Here is a 22,830-nt window from a genome sequence, read left to right as displayed (position 1 = left end):
CGATACCCCGCAGCCCCCAGCCCCACTCACCACATGCAGCTCCACCTGAGAACTAAAGCATGGAGAGGGGGAGGTCGGAAACTCTCGCCCTAGAGCAGCTCCATATGTCGCTCCTCGCCGCGCCGCTCCGGGGAGGGGCCGGGTGGGATGCGGAGGAGGAGGAAAGGAGGAGGAGGAAAAGAGGAGTAGGAGGAGGCAGGAGCAGGCGGCGTGAGGATTTAAGCCTCCGCTCTGCCCCGGCGGCTGCGATCACGCAGCATTATACAATGGAGGAGGAGGAGAGGAAGGAGGAGAAGGAGGAGGCACCACCAGCCCCGGCTCCCAGCACTTGCCGCCAGCACTGACGACAGGGGCGGCTCCGGCGAGCTCCTCACCCTCCGGCCCGCGTCAAAGCTCCGCCTCGACCCCGGCCTTCCTCCCCCGCCCCCCCCAACCCCCGCTGCTGCTGCTGCTCCTCCCCCGCTCCGGCTCCCCGCGCTGCCCACGCGTGCCCCGGCCCCGGGCGGGCGGCGCGGCCCCCGCAGCCGCCGCGGCTTCCCCGGGGAGCGCCGGGCCGGCACAAAGGCGGGTGCCAGCGCGCCCCGACCGCAAATATGACAAGTATCCCTGCTATCCGGTGGCGGGGACCCGGCCGGGGCACGGGGCTCGGCCAGCCCTGCTCCCCGCCTGGGGCTGGCCCCGGGTTGTCCCGGTACTACCCAAAATTCTGCCCCCGCACCTCCGGTCAGTCCCGGCCCGGCCAAGCAGAGCGGGGGCGAGAAGGGGATGTGGAGAAAGCCCGGAGCGCCCGCCCCCCGCCCCGGGACCTCACCTGGGAGCCGAGGGAGGCGGCGGCCCCCGTCCGTGGAATCCTCGCTGCTAGTTTGGGCTGTGCAGATACCACCGAAGCACAAAAATGAGGCCAAACGGAGATGTTCGAGCGCGCGAAGACTTGGGGGAAGGAGGGAAGCGCTCGGCACCAGGCGCTATCTGGAAAGAAGACGATTATTTTAAGTCACCTCAATGATTGTGTTCTGAAAGGGGCTGTAATCCCAGCCGGCGCTGTTAAAGGCGATCCAAACACCTTACAGTTTTGGCTGTAGCCCCGGCAGGCATCTCGGATCATTCTGGCCTTTCATGTTCCACTAAACCGGTTGTACTTCGGGACAATAAAGCTTTAAGACCTAATATAAAGGCGATTATTAGTCATTAATACCACAACTCGTTTAGGTATTATGCTCAAAACGGTCTGTAATGATTTGTGATCAATCAAGATGATGGTCTTGCTAGAAACTAAGTTCCATTTTCAGTCAGGAAACCGAAAAGGAAAAGAAGGATACTTTCAGAAGAAAGGTTTCCTTACGCTGGAAACGGTATCTGACAAAAATCCACAAAAGAAAAACACCACCAAACAATTAAAATAGTGAATCTACCAAAATAAAAGGAGATTATGTGCTGATTTTATGGATTCTTAAAATTATAATTGAAATGTCCCCATCCAATTGGTGTTTAAATACCAGGCCTGGCACTTGAGCACTCTGCTGAACTCACTAAAAAGGGAGGAAAAGGCATCAGATTTAAAAACTGATGTTTTATTTTGCCAGTTTGGAGGCCTCAGCACACCTTTCCTTTTCCACCCGTGCTATCAGCCATTCCTTTGAGGAGATCCAAGCTCTCTCATTCCGTATCTGTGGCACAGAGTTAGCCCTAAACCAATCTGCAGAGCTATTCACAAACCGTTTACTAGATTTTGACGAGTGATTCGCTAATTGCCCAGGAGCTGGTAAACATTAAAACCAGAATCTCCCTGGCTGGATACTTTCCAGCAGCAAGGCACTGAAATTTGGTCCTTCTGCCTGGGGAAACAAGTCTCTTCCTGAAATTACTAGTGCCACAGTAAAATCACTAAATAAAAGGAAAAGGTTCATTTTCTTTAGGGTCTGAGTGATACCTCTTCAGTGGGCTTCTGCCTGCTCCAAAGCCACACAGAGTATTTGTAATACTTGCACATTGTTGACTGGGTTGTTTGGGGTTTTTTGCATGTCAGATTCACTGAATTTCAGGGCCCCATTCCTCCCTCCTTTACACCAGATTTGTAACACAGCGGGATCTGGCCTTGCGCAATTGTGCCGTGGATGCGCCCAGCCGAGCAGTGCCTGCCTTCCGGAGCTCAAAGTCCGCAGCAGGTTTACAGTCCCCGTGCCTGGGTGTGTGCACGCTATCACCGGCACCAGAGGCAGAACCACAAACATTTGCTAAATAAGCAGCTGGGCTCCAGCCCGATATGCACAGCCCTGATCTTGCCATGTTACACTCGACAGTAAAAAGCCTGAGCCTGTGTCATCCGAGTTTTAAATGCTTCTGACTTTGCTCGGTTGCTCCAGTTTTACACCAGCATAAGAAAAAGCTCACCGCCCCTTCTGTTTCCTACTGTAACTTCCCGAGTCTTTCTTGGCAGGAGTTTACAGTCACGCTGTAACTCAGATTGTGCCTCTGAACACAACTAGTACAACCTGCAACCACACTCAGAAGCACTCCCAGCTGAGCATAGGTCACGATACGAATCGATATGAATAGAGCTCCTTCCTGTGCTTCGTGCACAGCACAGGCTCCAGCACGGCGGGACGAGGTTGGGCTACGCAAGGAGAATAATCCCACTGCCGACTGCTCCTCACATGGCCTCACACCTGATTGAGTGAGACCTTTCTGGCCAAAAAACTGTGCTCTGCAGCTCTGGAGCTGCCTGACCTGCAAGACACAAATGCAGTTTGCCCAAACACATCAGTAAGCACAGAGATGCAGCCTGCAACGGAGCCACAAAATGCTGTGCTAGGAAGTGTATCGGCAGAGGTTTCCAGTGCCTGTGGGAGCCAGAGGGGGGAAAGTCTGAGTGTCTGAAAGGAGGAGCCACCCAAAATGCATCCCATTTCAGAACCATGCATGTATGGGCTTCCCAGGGAGCAGCAGCACAGATTTAGTTGAGCCGCCGTAGCCTTGACACAGGCCCTTGAGCTGCTCACATGTGAAGATGACACGCTAAAAGAGAAGGAGCTGAGCTGTGTCTTTCTGCAGCAGTACTGACCTGATGTGGGCTACAGGCATAGTCTGAGTGCAGCCCTGGCTTTGAGCAAGGATGGTCAAAGCCTGTCTGATTGAGGCCAGGTCTCATGAAGATCATTCAAAAACCATCCCTGCATTGAAGATAAATAAATGAACAAGATAATAAATGAACACACAGAAATCAAAGATTGGGAAGGAGGAAACAGACACTGGACTTCATAAATCAATTCATTAGAAACACTACAGACTGCCAGGTAATCTGCCCATCCACATGTGTACTAACTAGGAAAGAGTGGCAAAGTTTGGCGTGCTGGAATGTTGGCATCCTTTGCGTTTTTCAAAAATGGAGGGAGTGAACTGCTTCCTATGCTTCTAATTGCATCCTCAGCCTTTTCCTTTCTGATTGCAGTACACATGAATACCATGAGATTTCATCAGGTAATTGTGCAACACAACTTCATTTTCTCCTTGGATGTCTTTGCTTTGGTGCATGCAGGAGCTGGCACGCAAACACCTAATACTGCCCCCAGAGCAGACAACTTTTTGCAAATAAAGACCCCCTCAGCACTGGTAACTTGGGAAAAGCTAAACAAAGGGCCTGCCTACAGCCAGAGCTGCTCGTTCCACTCGAGCAGCGCTCCTTGGCGAGCAGTGTGCCTCTCCTGGGTAAGGAGAAAGCACACTGCAAGCAAAAGCACGATTAAACACTGCTCACACTTCGCGCTGTCTCCTTACAGGCTCCTTTCAGAGTAGGGCCCTTCTCGTGCAAGGCTCAGGCACAAAAACACACAAGTTCCTCGATAAAAAATTGGGGTGTTGCATTACTGCAGTCTGCACCTGTACACAAGCAGGGAGGGAGCTGCACCTGGGAGCTGGGCTGCTTTCCTTGGGATTTCAGTGGCTTTTTCTTCTTTTTTTTTTTGGTGGTGCAACTCTTCTACTCTAACAAGGCTGTCCCATGTGTCCCAAGGCACAGGAGTCAGTAAAAACCAAAGAAAGGAATGCTCTATCCCTTCTCACTCCAATTTTAGCTCTTTTCCCCCTGCCCCTTATTTTCTGCTTTAGTTCATATTTTTCTCCTTTAATGTTTTTGTGGCAGGAGGAGAAACACCGTTCCCTAGAATGCATAATATGCTTAATTATCATTCTTGGTTAGTTCTCTAGGAAAAAAAAAAAACCCTACAGGAGAAATCAGTTTAATTAATGAGTATGACCAAATGCAGCCTTAGTTCTAATGCAGTATCATATATTATATGTCCAGTTGGGCAGTTGATCTTCTTTGGGTAAAATGAACAGCGATGCAAAAAAACAGGGAGCTCACGAATCAATATTCTGAGTGCAACTAACCCCTTTTGTATAGTCATTCTAAGCTTCCTACAGATTTTGATGACAACGTCGCTTCCCAAATACTGCTTTTGGCTTCGGTAACGCAGGATCAGGCCTGCACAGTCTCGTAATAGAAAGCTATTGCTTGGCAGTACCAAGGCTTGTGCCACATGGTAAATTCATTAAGTAACTAAGGAAAAAACTCAACCCTTAATTCTAGGATAGCCCTCAAATAGCCATATCCAATAAAAATCCCCAGCTTGTGCGAACGACAGGGATGACAAGGTTTCATCTGAAAGTAAGATTTGGTGATTTAGATGCTTTTCTGAAGGGCTACTCTTCACATACTAAATTATTAAGGAAATATTATGGAACAGGATTATCAGGAAAGAAAAAAAAAAATGCAGTGTGCATTAGCTGGCTTAGTCAGAGGAGGTTTTGCTGCATTCCTCATGCACTGCGATGACTCCCTCCCTCTGTAATTCCCTGTGCACTCCCAGTCCTCTGGAGACTGTTGGTGCTCATCATCCTTGCTCCAGCTGAAAGACTGTCCTTTGACAGAGGTTCAGGCTGCCTACCACCGCTGTACATCTCCTCACATCTTTCTGCCTTTTTATAAAAATCTGTGCTCCTTTCCAAATCCCATTCAGGCTGCATCCCCTGCAAGATGTGCTTCACTCCTGGCCCAGGCCAGACTGTTCACACTGGCACTGCCTGTACAGCAAACAGGCTCCTGAAACGGTCTCCCCTTTCCAATCCTGCTTCTTGTGACACAGTGAATTGTACTCTGCATTGAGCTGAGTTTCAAACAATTTCAGCTTTTCTTTCCCTTTCAATGCTCACTCTGCAGTCTCTGTCAAGAGCACAAGTCATTCCTTTCTGGAACACTTGGTTACTTCTTTGAAGAGAGGCTACGCTGATGTCCTGATATTCATCTCATACCACGGCCAGTGGATCAAGAGGGGAAAAAAAATCTGCAGATAAAACCAAAGCCTCTGTTTTAGAGTCAAGGAGGGAATACTTCTAATCAAGAAAAAACACAGAAACGGTGGGGAAAAATAGAGAGATGGCCAGTCTTCAGGCCTAATTAACCACTGGTGTAAACAGATGTCGCTGCAATCAAGCCAGAAGACTTCAGGCCACCCACCAGTCTTGAGCACAAACCCAACATGAGCCTGAAAATCTTAACAACGTGGGGCTGTCAAACATGCAAGCCACACACACTTCAGCACAAAGGTCACCACCACATTCCCAATGCCGAGGAACCACCTGCTGCTCCTTGTTCACCAGGGGAGAGCAGCTCTACTGCTCTGGCTTACCCTGAGCACTGCACAGACTACAACCTTTCCCTGAAGCAAAGCTACTCCTACAAAGCTCTCCATGGAGCCACACATTTCTGGAGCACAAATGCCCCCACACTCTTCCTAAGCACTCTTGAAACCTGGAAGAGGCCTGGCTGCATAGGCAGGTTGGAATATGTTTAGCACTGCTCAACCCTGCTGAAATGCCAAAGGCTTGATAGACCAAATGGGGCCACCACTGGGGTGACCAGAGGCTTCTAGAAGTGGATGTTCCTGCTCAGATTGGTTGCATTAAAGCATTGTACAACAGTGACAAGGAGTTTGAAGCTGGAAGGGCACAATCAAAATGGTGTTGTGCCTACAGTGTTGATGTAGGATGCTACACAGCATTTCAATACGTTATGCAGGACTTAAAACTGTGCCACTGGAGTTTAATGTGTTTGTGCTCAGATGCATTACCAGAAAAAAAAGCCAAACCAAAACCCAAACCAACAACAAGCTATTTCAATCCTTATTTATATGAAAATATGAGTTAATATATGGATATCCAAATGAATGCACTCACCTATAGCTGCTTCTGCTGGCTGGAATATAACCTGTAGAGCATATTAATGCTCCTACGCAGTTTTGGGGGCTTGGGCCTATTGTTTAAAACTAGCTTCTGCAGCCTCTTAGAGCCTCTAGATTCAAAGAATGCTTACCAAGATAGAGGCATTTTCAAAGTAATTCAAATTTGCAATGATAAATCCCTCCTCTGACTGTTCCAGGTGCAAAATTCTTTACAGACGATGTTTATCTGTACTCCTTTCAGACAGAGGTTTCCGAGGGTCTAATTTTAAGTAAACAGTGAGTGACCTACACCACTTCTTTAAAAAAAAAAGAGCAAAAAGCCAAAACCAACAAACCCCTATAAAACAGAAGTTGAATCTGCAGGGCCAAATTTAGAAGAGGAAGAAAAAAAAAAAAAAAAAAAGGAGCTGGCAGAAAACCTAGCACAAGAACATCAAATGTAGCAGCATTAACTCCCACTGCCATCCTGTTCCTCTACAAATAATTGAAGATCATATAGAACTGAACTCATTGAGTCAATGCAGTGAATGCACAAGTCTTTCTGTTTTAACCCTTCACAAAATGTATGACTCCTTAGATTTTGTGCAAAGAGGAGATTTAAAAACAACAAAAAAAGCTTGAATGAGTACATCGGATGCTTTTAGTGACTATGCCTGTGGTAATGATTCATTTTGTCTTTCTACATTCCCTAGTGCTAGGACAGCTAAGAGTCAGCAGAAGCTCATACTGTATATGCAGGTAAACAGACTGTGGGTGATGTCTGCATTTCTTAACTCTACCTAAAACCACCCCGTAACCGTCAGAAATGCATTTTATCTTTCTGAAGAAAAAGGGAACTGTACAAATACAAATTAATTTAGGTTCTCCTCTAACCATTTTTTTATGTTATTTCACTTTAAAGGAAGCTGTTCATTTATAATGACCATTAGCCAAAGGCTAAAAGAGGTTTACACCTAATTAGTATTCCCAAGCAAGGATGAAACACTAAATCACTGCAAACCCACCCAGCGTTTAGGTTCTACCAACAGGACAAAGGAAAAAAAGCTGAAAATCCACCATTTATCATCACAGTCCCCTTCCTTTCACACCTCTTAATGCTCTCTTTCCTCCCTCAGTGGCTCTGGGGTGCTAATGTCCTTGAAATGTGGCAGGGGTCTGGAAGAGAGGAGGGGCAGCTCTCCTGTCTGGTCACACCCATATGACATAGCATGTGTGAGCATTTGCAGGGGTGCAAAAGAAAATTGTAGGTAAAAAAAGAAAGAAAGAAAAAAGAGATGTCGTGAGCAGGGATAGCACAGAGGTAGGGAAGAAGATGCTGCACGTGGCATACAGCTCCCTAAAGCCAAAAATGGTTTTCTGTGACAGCCATAAGCAGGTTGGTCAAACAGTAATAATTTCCCCCTTTTATTTTTATTTTAGCCTTGGTGAGGGGGCAACTCAGAGACATAACTGGAGTACAGAAGGGAACAAGTCAACGGAAAGGAGCAGACCCAAGAAACAAGGCAGAGGAGCTGCATTCCCATTGATGGTGCTGCTACGGAGTCCAGGGTCTTCCCTTGTTTGACCACTGGACAGCAGCAGGAGATGAAAATAACACGAGGTGTATCACTGAGGCCTTCCCTGCTGCTTCTCCCAGCCACAAACTTTCCCAGCACAGATGGGATGGGCAGAAGGCTCCCAAACCCCTCTCTCTTTCACAGAGATCCACTTTCCTACAGAGGTTCAACAAACCAGTTTCTACCAGATTCATTTGCAGAAGGGAAGGTGCCAACGACTGAGCCATAACTCCTGTCTGTAGAGTGAAGTACCTGCCCACCCAGAGCAGCCAGCCCCAGGCAGTGCAGAGAAAGGCACCAGCTCTTCCACAAGCCCTGGGCAGAAAGGGGCACCCTCTGCAAGAGGCTCACAGCAAGGGGCCAGCCAAGCCAAGCAGGGATGATTGTCCATCTGCTATCACTCATGCCCCAGTGCATTTTCTAATCATCCACACCCAGGAGACATTCCTAGTGTGATTCCTGCTAAGCAAAAAAGTCATAATAAACCCCAGTTACTTCACTTGCTTACCTACTACCTACAGTAGTCAACCTTCATGTTATATCTTTTTCTTTTTTCTCCCCCCTCTGAATCCGCTCTTCTGCTAACTTTACTTTACTCCTGCTGGATGTTCAGCCCCTGCCACAAGAGCAAAAGAAGTTAGGCAGATGTCAAAGTGCTGATAAGGTGACTCCACACACATACCCAAATACTATTCCCAAGCAGGTCAACATACAGAAACCTCTTTTTGCAGGCAGTGCTCTTCAAAGGAAACTTTCTTCTCTGAGCAGCTGGGAAAGTGCAAGTACCTGCTGCTTACTCAAGTTGTGGCATTCATAGAAAGAGCTGCCCCCAAGAACCTCAGTGCGTTACTCCTGCTTGCAAAAATAGAGGCCCAGCATTTGATGGGTTTGCTTTGATTTTAAACCCAGAACAATCTAAACCAAATCACCTGTGTTAGAGAAACACTGTCTTCTGTGAGATGTTCAGGTGAAAGACCTCAGCCTCCCAAGATCTTTTTGCTAGCTGCCACAGCTGATGTGGGCACAATAATGAGAAGGAAATGCATTTGTTGTTTTGAACTTTACTTTCTTTCATTTAGCAAAGGTTCCCCTTAAATAAATGGAAGTGGGGAGATCTTGGAATAAGCCTTAGCAAGTTTTAATCACACTTTTTCTTCTTGCAAGCGAGCCGTCATTCAGTAGCTAGGTGGTTCTAAATAAAGAACTCTAGTCAACAACAGGAAATAACTCCCACAGAAAAAAAAGGGCAGAATACAAACTCGCAGCAACTCTCGTACATAGCTCACAACGGCCTTTTGTTCCATGCACATTAAGTCCAAAATCTTTACTTTTCAGAACATGTTTTTACTCTAAGTAATTAAAACTTATTTTTAACTTGTCGCAAGTACGGGTCCCTTCCTTGCCTTTCTCCCAAAAAAGTCACATTAAGAGTCAGAAAATCACAAGCTATCCCCATTTTGCCTCTTTCATTTAGTAAGTATGGACATTCTAGGAATGCCACATGATGACCAGGATTTTTAAAATCTACTGATGGTGAGGTTTTTATCTTTTTTCCCTTTTTTTTTTTTTTTTTTTTTTTGGGCAGGGGGAGGTGCACTGTTGTGTTCTCAGCTGCAGTTTACATCCTTCACAACGTTCAAAAACCACTGCATGTTCAGAAAGTACAAAGCACCTGGTCTGTAGGAGGGGGATAAAGGAGAAACCACACATCTCTAGCCACTTTTTAAAAACTCAGGCTAGTATCTAGAATCATCAGCTTTTAAATTAGACAACACATCACACATCACAGGCCAATGACTGAGCACAGGCACCAAGCACAACATCAAAAATGCACAACCAAGATCCCTTAAAGACTACACTGGTTGATTCCATCTGGCTTCGAAAAAGTGTGGTTTCAGTGTGCCAAGGGGGGAATTTTAAGATGGCTGCTGCTTGTTGGCTGCTATGGATAGGTCTCTGCAGGAGGTGGGGGAGCTTCTTTAGGAACGTTGCTATTGCCTGTGGCAAGTATGTTCTGGAACACAAACACAGATATAGCAGATTTTAGTGGCCGGCTGATTCCAGGATCTCTCCATCACCTGACGTGGCTCTGTCACATTGCAACCGAACTGTAAAACCAATTTCCATTCTAGAAATAGGTCCTGTTTGAATGATACAGCTGCAAGAACCAGGGTTACAGTTCCAGGCTGGATTTTTGTATCTGGAATACGTGAACTGGCTCAGAGTGCACGTGTGTTCGTGTGCACATGCAACCATCAAAAGTTTACACGAAGAGCAAATCACATTTGCTTCCTAATGCAAAATGAACACGCAGGCTGAAGCAACTCTACATTCAAATCTAGCTCCTAACGGGTGGTTGTATTTTAAAGTCCTCAACAGTGGGTTCAAACCTGAGCTTGCAATTATAGCATTTTCTTGTTTAGAAAATAAAAGTTACTGCTGACAAATCCAGACTGCTTCTGAATTTTCAGAAAGGAATAAAAATCAACGAGGTAAAGTATCCTAGAGCAGCTGTCCCACTGTTTCCCAGCTCTCACCCATTAGGTTAAATACTACAACAATTTCAGTGGGACCAGCACACTTCAAAAGATGTAGTCTCTGTCTTTTTCTCTCTCTCGCTGAATGATATTTCTGCCCACATGCACTGACACATACAGTGTCTAACAAGGCTGTGATTCATTTTCAGTTCTAGTCATGCTCACAAGTGATGCAGTGCACTAGCTGTGCCTTCAGGATCTGCGTAATTTAGCTTCATTTTCTCTGCCCCCACCCTGCATTAAGTGAAGTTCCAACAAAGCCAAGTCATCACCCACCAACTCCCCCTCCCACCTGCTTGGGGGATGTGTACAGTAGGAATCTGAATAATAATAATAATAAAATTAAATTAGTTTTTTTAGAAAGAGAGAGGAGGGGATGAGAGCTTGAGAAATATCATGAATTGTTAGAAAGCTTTCTAACAGTGAATAATGTGAGTGAATAATGATAATGGGATGTATACTACCAGATCTCTGAAGCAGCTGTATCAGTCCTGAATCATCTCCCCATACACGTTAAAAGCAGCGCTGTGTCTTGCATCGTGAATATCCTGCAAGTTCATGCTAAAAAGTGATTGACATTAAACCCGAATCCCTGATTTATAAAGGCAAACACCTCCTCAGCCTCTCCCACGGTAGCCTCGTGGCGACCATTCGCTGGTCCCCTGCCCCTTGCAGCCACTTTGACCAGGCACAAATGTCAGCGGGAGCCGTCGGCACGTCCCAACTGCAAACCTCCCGCACCCAGTGGCCACCATCCATCATGAATTACACACGGTGGTTTTGTGATACAAATTACAAGCTGCTTCTGAGCTAAACTCCATGTATTTGAGGCATGAGGCCAAGCTTGAACAAAGTGAAAGACAGGCTTTTTATTTGATAAATCTCATTATCTCGCTGGCATTCAAAATTCATCTCAGACACAGAAATGCATCACAAAGTAGTTCTCTAGTTACTTGGAAAAGCCAAGATGCTTTAACATGTAAGTTAAAAGGTGTTTACACCACCACCACACTAACATTTCCAGCTGTCCTCCACCTTCAACCTGGAACTATGTTTTGACGGAACAGAAACCTTGTTTTTCTAAAGAAAAACAAGTACATCACACTTCTTCAGCAAGGATTCCCAGACAAAAGCGAGTCACTGCAGACTCCTTCAAGCAGATCTTAGTGATCTGCATGATTTCCTTAATCCCTAACCAATGACACAGGATAAAAGGAATTAGCACCAAAAGCTAGAAGGTACTTCAGCATTACAGGTGTAATACTGAGAGGGTCATTGTCACCACAGAGTTACAGTGAACTAAATAACCACCTATCACCTTTCTTCCTTTACATGAAACATCTATGTGGTGGGAGCTTTGCATAAGGCAGGCACACCCTCCCAAGCTAAGCAGCCTCTCCTGTTGCTGACCCCCATTCATGACCAACATGAGCATGCCAGAGTAGGGATTAAATTCCCTATGTGCTGTAGAGGTCCATCTCCTTCTCTTTCTCACTCCCTAAGTGCTGATTCAGTTTGGCTGTGCAGCTCACCAGCCCACTTGCTGGCACGTCCCCACTTCAGGTCCCGTAAAGAAAGAACCCAAGAGGACACCAGAATTTTGGGCTACCCCAGGCCTAAAGGTTGGGGGAGGTGGAGCTTGTCTCTCTGTCTTCCTATCAACATCCTCTTTTCTGCCAGGACGAGCCTGGGCTGATCAGGAGCTGAAGAAACACATTTCCTCATGGTTATTTGTTCCCGATCCATTCTCCTCCTCAGAAGCTCCCAACTATATCAAAGGAATGAAGGAGGGACCACAGCCAGGGAAGGGCTGATCTACATTTCTGATGTATAACACACATGACTATGAAGGGGCCAGATCATCCCATGAAGCTGGTATCATGAAGGGCTCTAGGAGCTCTGAAACATTTGGAGGAGGATAATTCCTGGGATTGGATACTCATTGGGAGTAACGGGTCAGGCCAGGAAAGCAGCGGACTGTCATTTCAGCAGATGGGCTACTGCCTCATTTTGCAAATTGAAGAAATGAAGCACAGGCAAACTACGGGCCGGCTTATTGTGGAAATGAAAGTCAAGGCTGTGTGTTTTGATTTCCAGAGCGCTCCACACAAGTCCAGCCTTCCTCATCCACGAAGTCATGCTGTAAACATCCTCAGGGCAGGGCCTACACCTCTCACTTGCTTTAGGTCTGTGGCTTCCCATCTTCCACAGTTTGCAGATCCCTTCGCGCTTTCCAGTAGGGCTGTGCATTTAAACCTGCTGACAACAGGCTTGCTTTCCCTGGCTTTCCTGCACATCTTGCACGTAGTTCGTGGATCTTCCTGAGTCTGTTCTCTGTGGCCCTCTACAGATTCCTATGTGCCCCTCTGCAGACTTCTATGTGCCTCTCTCTTCTTACTGATCCCTACACACCACAAGAGCCAGCAGCAGGAATTTTCAAACTGGCCTTAACTCCATCTAGTTGCCCTAATTCAAGACAAAAGCACAGATCTTCCCTGTCATTTTAGCATTTCCCATCTCAAGGTATGGGAGCTGTTGATCTCCCACATGAAAATGCATTATGCTGTCAGCCCAGCCTAAGGGCTGTTATTTAATTTACTTGAGGAGGTAAGTGAAAGCCCCTTCATGCAAATGCTTACAATGTGATCTGGAAAACAGCAGGCGTAATTAGATAAAATGGCAGCAAAGCCCACCAGGGAAATAATGTTAATTCATGAGGATTTTCCTCTCTACCTCCCTCTCAGCAAGGTTTGAAGCCAAGGAGGGGAGGAAAAAAAAAAGAAAAGAAAAAAACAGAATGCACCTCAATGATCTATCAAGTAGAAAAACAGGACAGCAACCAGTGGGATTATCTAAAAGATGCCTCTGCATGACACCCCTAGCAGGACTGGCAGCTCATGCTCTTAAGTGATGCAGCACTGAAAGCAAAAATTGCTCTGTCACTGTCATAAGTTAATCTGAGTAGAGACATAATGAGCCATCACCCCTAAACTTCACATCATCTCCTGACCAAGGCTTAGCCAGGCCATGGAGATTTCTCACATGGGAACATCACTGCAGCCCCCTGACCCCACTAACAATAACAACACCAGAACTCCTTTGCAAGTCTTGAAAGAAGATCTGGCATTTCCAACCCACTCGTGAATTCTTTCCCTCAAAAATAGCCAGGAAAGGGTTCTGACCAAACTGTCACTTGGTGGTAAAGGGGATCACGAGGGCACCCTGATCCCAGCACATGGGACATCAATCCAATGGAGAGAAGCTCTCCCAGTGACCTCAGGAAACCACAGCTCTGTGTTTCTGTTGCTGCCACCTTCTCCCTCCTACCTAGAAGCCAGCCAGGAAAGCCACCTCCTGATTGCTGACCTGCCACTACCAAAATGGATTCCAATTAGCCAACTCACTCACAGCTATTAGGAAAGAAAGACATTTTTTGTTGTTGAGTAATTACTCCTCATGAAATGGCTTACATCCCTAGTTGATTAGGTCACAACACACTGTGAACAAATTGATGTAACAGAGATATCTTTAACCTGATAAATTAAGGCATACTTTCTCAATATAGAAAGCTTAATTGAAGCCATGCATGGGGTATTTACCAAAGGCATCTAGAAACAGAACTGTAACATGCACAAACAAACAACAGTTGAAATCCAAAGACAGCAGCCCATATACAACCAACTCGCATATTTATTGGAGGGGAAAAAAAAAAAGAGCTAGTTTGTCTGCTTACTGTGAGGATAGTAAATGACTCAAAGTGAACAGAGTAGTTTGACATCAGCAGTTAAATATGTAAAGGCAGAATTCAGGTGGCACATATGAAAGAAAAGAGATTTTGTTTGTTTGCTTCCCTGCATACTTTCCCCCAGCTATCAGGCCTTTTTTTTTTTCCTAGTCAGGGATTTACTTGCTGAAGCAATTCAAGATACACAAAGTTTATAGAAAGCCTGAATAACCACACAGTAAATGTGCCACAGCAAGGGTTCCCAAAATACAGCCCATGAAGTCCCCCTAGAAGAATCTTGAAGTCAGCCTGGGTTGTATTGCAAATAAGTTTGATCACATTTACTCTCCCTTCACCAAGTCCTAATCTTTAATGTTCCTCCACAAATAAAACTTCATCTGCCTGGAGAACAGCAGCTCCTCCACCATTTCTATCAAGTCATCCATTGTAGTACACTGGTTTATTTAAAACAAACCCAACTGCCCAAGCCCATAAATACCAACTGCTTCCTGATTTTGGGACTTGCCCATCTATTAAAAAAGAAGCCGTTCACTTTACAGACCAAGGCCCTAATCTTTGAAACAGTTTCGCCTGTGCTTAGCAGGAGCACATGAGCACTTCGGTCCAATGTAAGCATTTGTTGAAGTGAGGCCAATGTTTCCTGTTGTAGTTAAAAGCACATTATACAGTTAGGATGGAAAAATATGTCTGCGACACAAAATCAACCCTTCTCTTCCCATTTCAGGATGAGGGGGTCGGGAAAGCACTCTCAATGTAAATATATGTGACAAGGGCCCTGGTAGAGTGAGTGCCATGAACAGCTTTATACTGTGCTGGCTTTCTAAGTCGGGAAACCAACTGGGTGTCATTTAATCTCCCAGATTAAAATCACTTAGCGAATATTGTATTGTTTCAGTGCTCTCGCTGTCAGCGCAGCGCTGGGGGCCTCGCCGGCGCTCTGCTGCTCGCTAACTCACCACTAATGAAACCTCGCGCAGGAGCAGCTGCCGGAATCTGTGTCAAACTGCATCTGGCACCCATCTATCTTCCAGCCATCTAAATTCACCTCTGAAATCATACAAAAGCAGCCGCAGAGCTCCCTGCAGCCACTCCAACACACCAGGCTTTGTCTCATCAAGCCTGTTAAGAAATTTAAAGCAATTTATTTTTTTAATTTGCCTTGTGTTTTACAGCGGCAGCTTTCACAAAAGCAGCGAAGAAGTTAAAAAAATTGAGGGGGGGGAGGGAAAAAAGTGCCCCCTTTTCTTTTTTTTTTTTTTTTTTTTTTTTTTTTTTGTTGTTGTTTTTTTTTTTTTTGAAAAGAAAGCCTGTCAAGCTCTCAGTAGACTATCATTAAACCAGTTTTGGCTGAAACTGTATGTTTAGGGGTTTTCCAATGGAGACACTCTGGTGCCTGCAATACTCAGACAGGGAGGGGAGGCTTCTATACAATTGTTGAATTGTTGTCATGGCTGTTAAATATGCTGTAGCACAAATACCCAACAGGGCTGAAGGTTTGTCGTGTATTGGCTCTGGAGAGGTATCAAAAATACTGGTATTAACTAGCAGATAACTGAGTTATACAAACACTGAATAAAAGATTCAGACAAAAGTTTTTAAAAGGTTTATTAACTTCACTCCAAACCCTTCCCCCTTTGCCTCCCTCACCTCCCAACTGGAGCTTAAAGTACTCTGTAAATTAAAAATATTTTACATTTACTGTAGCGTTAATTTGACCGAGTCTCCTCTAACGTTTGGGGTAAAACTGTCTCTTCTCTCTTTGAATTTTCTGCAGAGGACAGGAGTTTTGCTCCACCATCTCGTTAGGCTCATGAGTGGCAGTTTGAGAGAGTGGCACAGTAAAGCCATGACTTGCTGACTAAAACAGGTCAATGAAAAACAGGCTAGTGACTGAAATTGAAACTTCTCATTTCTCTCAAGAAAAGGGTGCATTGTCAAGATAGAGTCTAGCATGTCTACTAAGCAACTTTCAGAGCAGCAGTGCTCAGCACAGCAGCACCACAAGCTCCCCAGCGCGAGAGGAGGGGACGTGGCCCCTGGCACAGGCACAGCCCCAGCGCCCGGCCGGGCCCCGCCGGGACAGACGCCGTCCTCTCCACGCCAAAGCCCAGCCAGCTGCCGGGAAGGAGCATTAAAGAACACGGCGTGCAGAGGGCAGGGGATGTGCTGGGCTCCCCTCCCAGGCTGAAGTTGTCCATCCAGCCAAACAGGTCATGATCCAGGTCTCAGTGACATCCAGACATACGGCATGGAGGACTCTGGGTGAGTGTGACAGGCCTTCCATAAGGGCAGTGGTGGGTGAATTTGGGAGGCGTTTCCTAGACTGAATGCTGCAAACTGCAGGAGCAGGAGAAACAGGATCTAATTAAGAAACACCATCTAATTAAGGTGCATTTTCCCCACGCAGATTCATACACATCTCTCCAGGCTATAGGGTCCTCATTTCTTGCTTCAACCCAAACCAGACTGACTGTATTTTGCATTTCTATGACAATTTGTTCTCAGCATTTCTCAGGAAGAAGCACAACATACTCCTATGAAAATGATCACATGCTCGCAGATACCACTGTCTCTGCTGCTAATTCCATTGTGTCCATCCCCTGTGTAGCTAACCTTTTGCAGCAGCTGAAAACATCTGAAAAAAACCGAAGTGGGCTCCTTTCCTGTGAGCTTCCCAGAGTAACCACTTCCACAAGAAATTGCATCCCTGAGCAAAGGCTACCAGTCCAACTGCTGGCATTGCTGCTCCTCTACCCACTAGCTAAAAAGGAGATTTGGATATGCCCTGCATAGGGTGACTTTATAGGGATGTCCAAAATGAAATCACCAGCGCTGAGAGGCTGAGCGAGTATCCTGGGCAGCCCCCTCCAGCTCCCAGTTGAGCTCAACAGCAGGACTGACAACAGCCCCAGGATTGTGGCCACCAGGAAAAGCCACAGAGATCGACAATTCATTTTTTACAGGCCAACGGGCTGACCTCTGGGCAGCAGTGGAACAAGTCAGCATAAAGGTGACAAAGCTCTGTATAACATTATAAATCATCCAAACCAACCAGCAGAAAATCCGCACGCTGATCAAGTTAGCTTATACGGCCTCTTTTTTTTCCCCTGTGCAAACAGTGTCCTCTCCCCCATCACCTCCCAAGGCCCATCTGGAGGTATCATGAGGGGCATTCTCACATTCTGCTCCCTGAAGAAGCCAGTCCTGCTCGCTGAGCACTCACCAACGTCACACCAAGCGATGACGCAAGCCATGACTCTTGTCCAGGTGGTGGGGTGTGACCTATTTTTGGGCTACAGGGGTTTGGTTTGGGAGGAATGTGCAATGTCTAGTGATGGAGGTGGGAAGAGGAGCAAATTGTTGTAAGAAAGTCAGGAATTGATCTTATATCCTATGTACTGGCTCTGTGTTTTTAGAGGGAAGTAAGAGGGCAAAACAAAAGCAGTGCCACAGCCTCAGGATCTTAACATCAATCTGGAGTGGAAGTAAGAAGGAGAAAGCATCCCCACTGTAGGAAGCAGAAACTCTTGCTGCTTACAGAACTAATGTGTCCCCAAAATCTGGTTTCCTTAACAGTATATGGCATCAAAAGGAGAAATACTTTAAAGACACAAAGGCATTTCACTCCTCCCTGCCTTCCAACAAGCACATGCATTCAAAAACAACCTGTCCAGCACCACTACCAGCTGTCTCAGGTTTTATGCACGTATAAGCTGTCCTGTAACTCGCACAAATGTTCATTTACCAAGTGGAGTACTTCTTCAGTCATTCCACTCTGACATGATATATGCAACCTAATGAGCTCCGTAGCAACAGGGTAAATTTTCACAGCTAATTCTCCCTCTTGCAGGATTTTCTTTGGCATTGGGCTGAAGTATGGTTGGTTTGCTTGTCACTTGATGATTTTGCCATATTTTAAAGCAGCTCTGCTGACCCAAAAGGACAGCAGCACTGTCCTACACAAACAAGCAGTATTTCAAATTCTGCAGCATTGCCCTCAAGTTGCAGTCCAGTGGGCATCCCACCGAGGTTGTGAAGAAAAGGGAAGCAAATGCACTTGATTTGCACAATGCACAGCACTCCTTTAATTAAAGGAGACTCTCAGTTGGTCTGTACCTACTTTCCTGAAATCTTTGGGGCTTTCCAACCCTTCCAGCCCCTTCATCCATAGGGAGCTCTCTGCAGATACCTGTCCTAGCACTTTGTCTGGCATACACAAGCCCGACAGAGCTGTGGTTGGTTTGTATTATGGGACACGTGCACACTGGCAATACAGAAAACAAACAAAACCTCTCCAAAATACCCCGTTCCGTGTATGGATTATGAAAAACTCCTCAGTTCCAATTTCCAGGAACTCCTACAAGAGCAGGCAAGCCTTGGTGTCTACATCCCTCAAATATAATCTGAGGGGAATTAGTGTTTCAATAATAAAGGGAAGCTTTTTTTTAATGGGGAAAACCAGAAAACCAAATGGAGCTTCTTTATATCAGGTACTGTGTTCATGTAATGAGTTCTTTTGTAGTGTAATAGTTTTCAAAACAGGGCAGCCAAGAATTGCTTTTTCCAGTTATCTATAAATCAGGGCTGGAGAGAAAAGAAAACAGTTCCAGAGTGTGGTATGCATCAGTCTGAGCAATCACTCCAGCTAGTCATGCAGGTAAACAGCCACACAGCATCAATTGGCAACACAAAAAAAAAGGGCCATCTACAAAGCAGAGTACAGAAGAAAAAAAAAGCTTACAAGTTTTCCAACCAGCCACTTATCTGTTTAAAGAGAGGGAAAAGGGAGCTACCCCAAATTGTAGGGGTCACCAGAAGAAGGCACAGAGATCAGAGCACGGAGCAGTACAGACAGGGCAAGGGAGGATGCCTCCTGAATGAAGAGGTAAAGAAAAGAGAGAAATTGGGCAGAGGGCTTGCAGGCAAATAAAAGTTATACACATACACAGCTGCAAACTGGCACAGAAAGAGCTCCAAAGCAAGGAGGTGGGGAGGGAAAGGCAGTGGGAAGAGGGGGATCTAGACCTAATTATGGCAGAAAACAATTTGGGTGCTTTTTTTTTTTCTTGTCCCACATTCATCTGGATAAAAATAATAAGGACTGAAGTGTGAGTCCAAGAGGCCAAGGATGGCAAAATTTACCACGCTAGAAGCAAAAGATGACCTGGTTTGGACAAGAGGTTTAAGCAGAAGAAAATCAAGAGAAAAGAAGGAAGCTTGAAAACTTGTGTAGAGAAGATAACAGCAGGATTTAGCAACCATAAGGAATAGGAAGGGGGATGGGTAAGGAGAGGGGAGTTAAAAACAGAGTTGCAACTATGTTTCATGGCACTAATTCAGCAAAGAAACAGCCTCAAATGGATGTAAACAATGGACTATTCATTAGGGGTTTCATTCCCTGCAACCCAGCAAACTATTGTCTGCAAGTTTTAAATACTCCCTTCACACACAGACAAACTAAATTACAGAAAATGTGAAACATCAGATAATCTCAACAACGTGTCTCAAAATCACTGCCCTCAAGCATGCACTATGCTTGGCAGACTCTTCTTCCAACCATCTGCCAGCACGTGGAGGAAAGTAAATAATTAATACACATCTGGGGTCAGACTGTGAGCTACAGCACCCAGCCTGAAACTCATGCCTGAGCAAAGGACAGGCAGTGACTAACAGCACATGTGGATTGAGCTCTGGGGAGCCTTTCCAAGCTGTCCCACCCTAAGCATCCTGTCCACCGTGCCACGGGACCCTCCCACACTGACAGAAGATGATGTGTGCTTCTATCCCACACTACCCATCTGACACGGCAGCTGAACAAGCAATTCAAAGTTTGGGGCTACATTTTCAGATGCAGAAGGTTCAAATTTCTCCTGATGCCACTATTACATTAAGGGACAGCTTGGACAGGCAGAAAATATGTTTGACATCTGTATTTGCTCATCTGTTAGAGCTCTCCAGTAATACCTCTTCCTGAGCAGCAGGGTACACAACAGGGCATGCAGGTGTGATCCAAATATCCTTGTCTTGTTCTCAAAGGTGATTTGGCTCTTTGGACTGCCCCAGAGCAAGCCTCCAATTCCACAGCCCCTCAGAGGGAAGGGGTTTGGTTTTTCCCAGGAAAGGGCTAGCGACCATGGAAGGCATTTGTAAGGGCAAGATGGAAAAAGAGACAGAAAACTTGGGCTTTCTTTTTCCCCATCGATATGAAGACATCGGCATAAAGGACCTTCCACAGTGCATCCTTCCTGTACTCATAGGCAAAGGCTCAAAGGACCTATCGTCTGCAGAGTGGGAGAGCACAGGCTGTACGTCCTCACTCAGCATCTCTCATGCCTGGTAGGATGTGACCTGTCTTTCAGGAATTTGGAGGACTGCAGGGAGAAGCTCCTGACAAGAGGCTGTCTCACAGCTTTTCTTCCTCTTGCCCAAGTCCAAAGGTACATTAGCACCATGACTCTGCTCAGTGTTAGACCACATTGCTCCCATCAGGAATTACACACATGTAAGGAGACCTTGGGCTCCCTTCAGGTTCTCACCCAACTTCTTTAAATTCCTACTGCTAGCACTGAAGGTCTGTGGAGATGAGGGACAGAATCACATAATCTGTTGAGTTGGAAGGGGTCCACAAGGATCATCGAGTCCAACTCCTGGCCCTGCACAGAACCATCTCCCAGAGCCACACCATGAGAAGGGACAAGTCTTTTCTTACCCTTAGTTTTGGGCATATGGGCAACAACAAAGCACCTAATTTTGTTTTGTCTGTTATCCAGAAGTGCCATGTGTTTCATTAAGCAGCAGCGGAAGCACGCAAACAACACACAGCCCACACAGGGAAAAACTGGCCTGCAAAAGTGGCAGGAGGGGAAGAACTCTGTTTTAATTCGTGTCTTTCATATTGCATGGACTCTTTTTGTTCATGTTACACTGTGCACAAGCAGCACACACAACAAATCACTGTCCACCAAACTGGGAAAAATAAAGACAGAAAAGCTGAAAATACACAGATTCATTTATGGTTCACCTCTGATCTCAGCATGCTTCACATTTAGGGCTCATGAAGTATCTCAGATAGACACAGACACACACTGACAACTACCACAGTTTAGGGACACCTTCACAATTGCCACATGGGCAGCAAGAAGCAAAATGCTTGTGTACAACACTGAAATTCCCCTTTCCAGCTCTCTGAAAAGCCCCCAAGGCTGCCCCCAAAGGCAGCCTTTGGGGTTATAGGAGATGGGCCCCAGAGCTTCTGCAGTTCTGTATGTGTTTCAATTTTAACCTACACTTTCAGTGTGAAGGGAAGACAATTTCTACTTCTTTTCACTGTAAGGATAGTCAACAAAATGTGAACTGAAGGTTGGGCAGAAAAACTGAGGAAGCGCAGAGAGCGGGTGTTGTAAGTCACGTGTGGTCTCCAGCATATGGATAACAGTCACACTTAAATAAGGAAATCAAATGTCAGTCCACTACTACCCTGTCCAAAATTAATCTCTCTACCGATTCCCAAGAAGATCCAGCTTCAAAAGCTCAGCTCCTGCTCGCAGGAACAGGCAGATAGTAGAAAACCCACACAGGGAAATAACTGGAGTTTGTTCTGCTCCTCTTTTACCCAAAGTCCTTTTTATTAAGTGCTTTTCACTGAGCTGTACAAGAAAAGGAAGCAGGAGAGGAAGGGGGCAGTGGGAGGAGGGAAGGGGGAAATACAGCATTTCCCATCAGCTCTACCAAAGGAAAGGCATGGTGGGGAAACAGAAGAGATGGCTGCAGATCATTCCCAGCCAGACAAGTGCAAAAGAGCAACAAAAAGGAGTAACACATGGAGATCAGCAAAAGAAAAACCAGCACACACAGGGGAAAGACTAAGAGAATACACAGGAAAGGAAAAGACAGTGAGGAGGCTCTTCTGGTGGGATGAACTACTGAGGAAACAGCCAAACACACACCACCACTCTAAGAATCAAACAGAAGCAGCTGAAGGTTCAAAGAAAGCATCCTAACACAGAGGAGAAGAGGTTCTGTCTGAGAAAGAATCATGGTCTTGAAAACCCCAACAAGAAAAGAAATGCTAGATAGAAGGTGATAACGAGAAGGTAAAAAAAAAAAAAAAAGAATACAGGGGTTTGGATTTCTTTTACACACTGAAATCTTCACTCAAGTTCATGTCTAACTTGGAGAGCACCAAATCTCAATTTCAGCAGAAAAGATTCAAGTTTGAATTAGTCAGCCCATAAAGGATATTTAGTCACCACCTCTAATCAGCCTCCTATCACAACCAAGGACATGCCAAATATCTGAAGCAGACTAAGTTTAAAAACTAAAACAGTACCAGAAATAGTAACAATTCCTGGCTGAGTCACATTTTAAGCTACACACATTACCCATTCAAAGGATTTAATGTGAACATTGTTATTGTTGAAACTTGTTGCTTTGCCTTATTTTGATAGCTCAGATGAGTAGGAACAACACTTCCTGTACTATGGACGAGATGCTTTTTGATCCTTACGGGGTTTTTCCTTCCTCCTGTTTCCAGCCTTCAAACACCTCTATTGGTGGGAACTTTCCTTGCAGACACTGTCCTTCCCAAGGACAGACTTAGAGAAAAGATGACTTTCCTTAGAGTTTTAACATAGACATGGGGGCTGATGAAAATGGTCGCTTGGGTGTATGCATGGTGTGGGCCAATGAAGCTGCAACCAAATGTCTTCACTCTTTCTCCTGTAACTTGATACCTGGCTTTAGCGATCCCTCCAGCT

The 22,830-nt window shown here is 45.7% G+C and overlaps 1 protein-coding gene across 3 annotated transcripts in view; it reads right to left on the bottom strand.

The window, feature by feature from the left end:
- The window catches only part of SERTAD2 (SERTA domain containing 2), a 78,925-nt gene that overhangs the window by 21,369 nt on the left and 34,726 nt on the right, over positions 1-22,830 (bottom strand). Inside the window, exon 1 of one of the 3 annotated variants that reach the window (XM_069009080.1) lies at positions 812-900. The exons of 1 other annotated variant lie outside the window; for it this stretch is intronic. The gene's annotated coding sequence lies outside the window, so the exon portion shown is untranslated. Of the gene's footprint in view, positions 1-30; positions 404-811; positions 901-22,830 lie in introns of those variants that run through there. One more of the 3 variants, XM_069009079.1, reaches the window with a different exon arrangement.

The sequence above is a fragment of the Aphelocoma coerulescens genome, chromosome 3, assembly GCF_041296385.1.
Source record: "Aphelocoma coerulescens isolate FSJ_1873_10779 chromosome 3, UR_Acoe_1.0, whole genome shotgun sequence".
NCBI lineage: Eukaryota > Metazoa > Chordata > Aves > Passeriformes > Corvidae > Aphelocoma > Aphelocoma coerulescens.
This window is presented reverse-complemented; position numbering and strand designations above follow the sequence as displayed.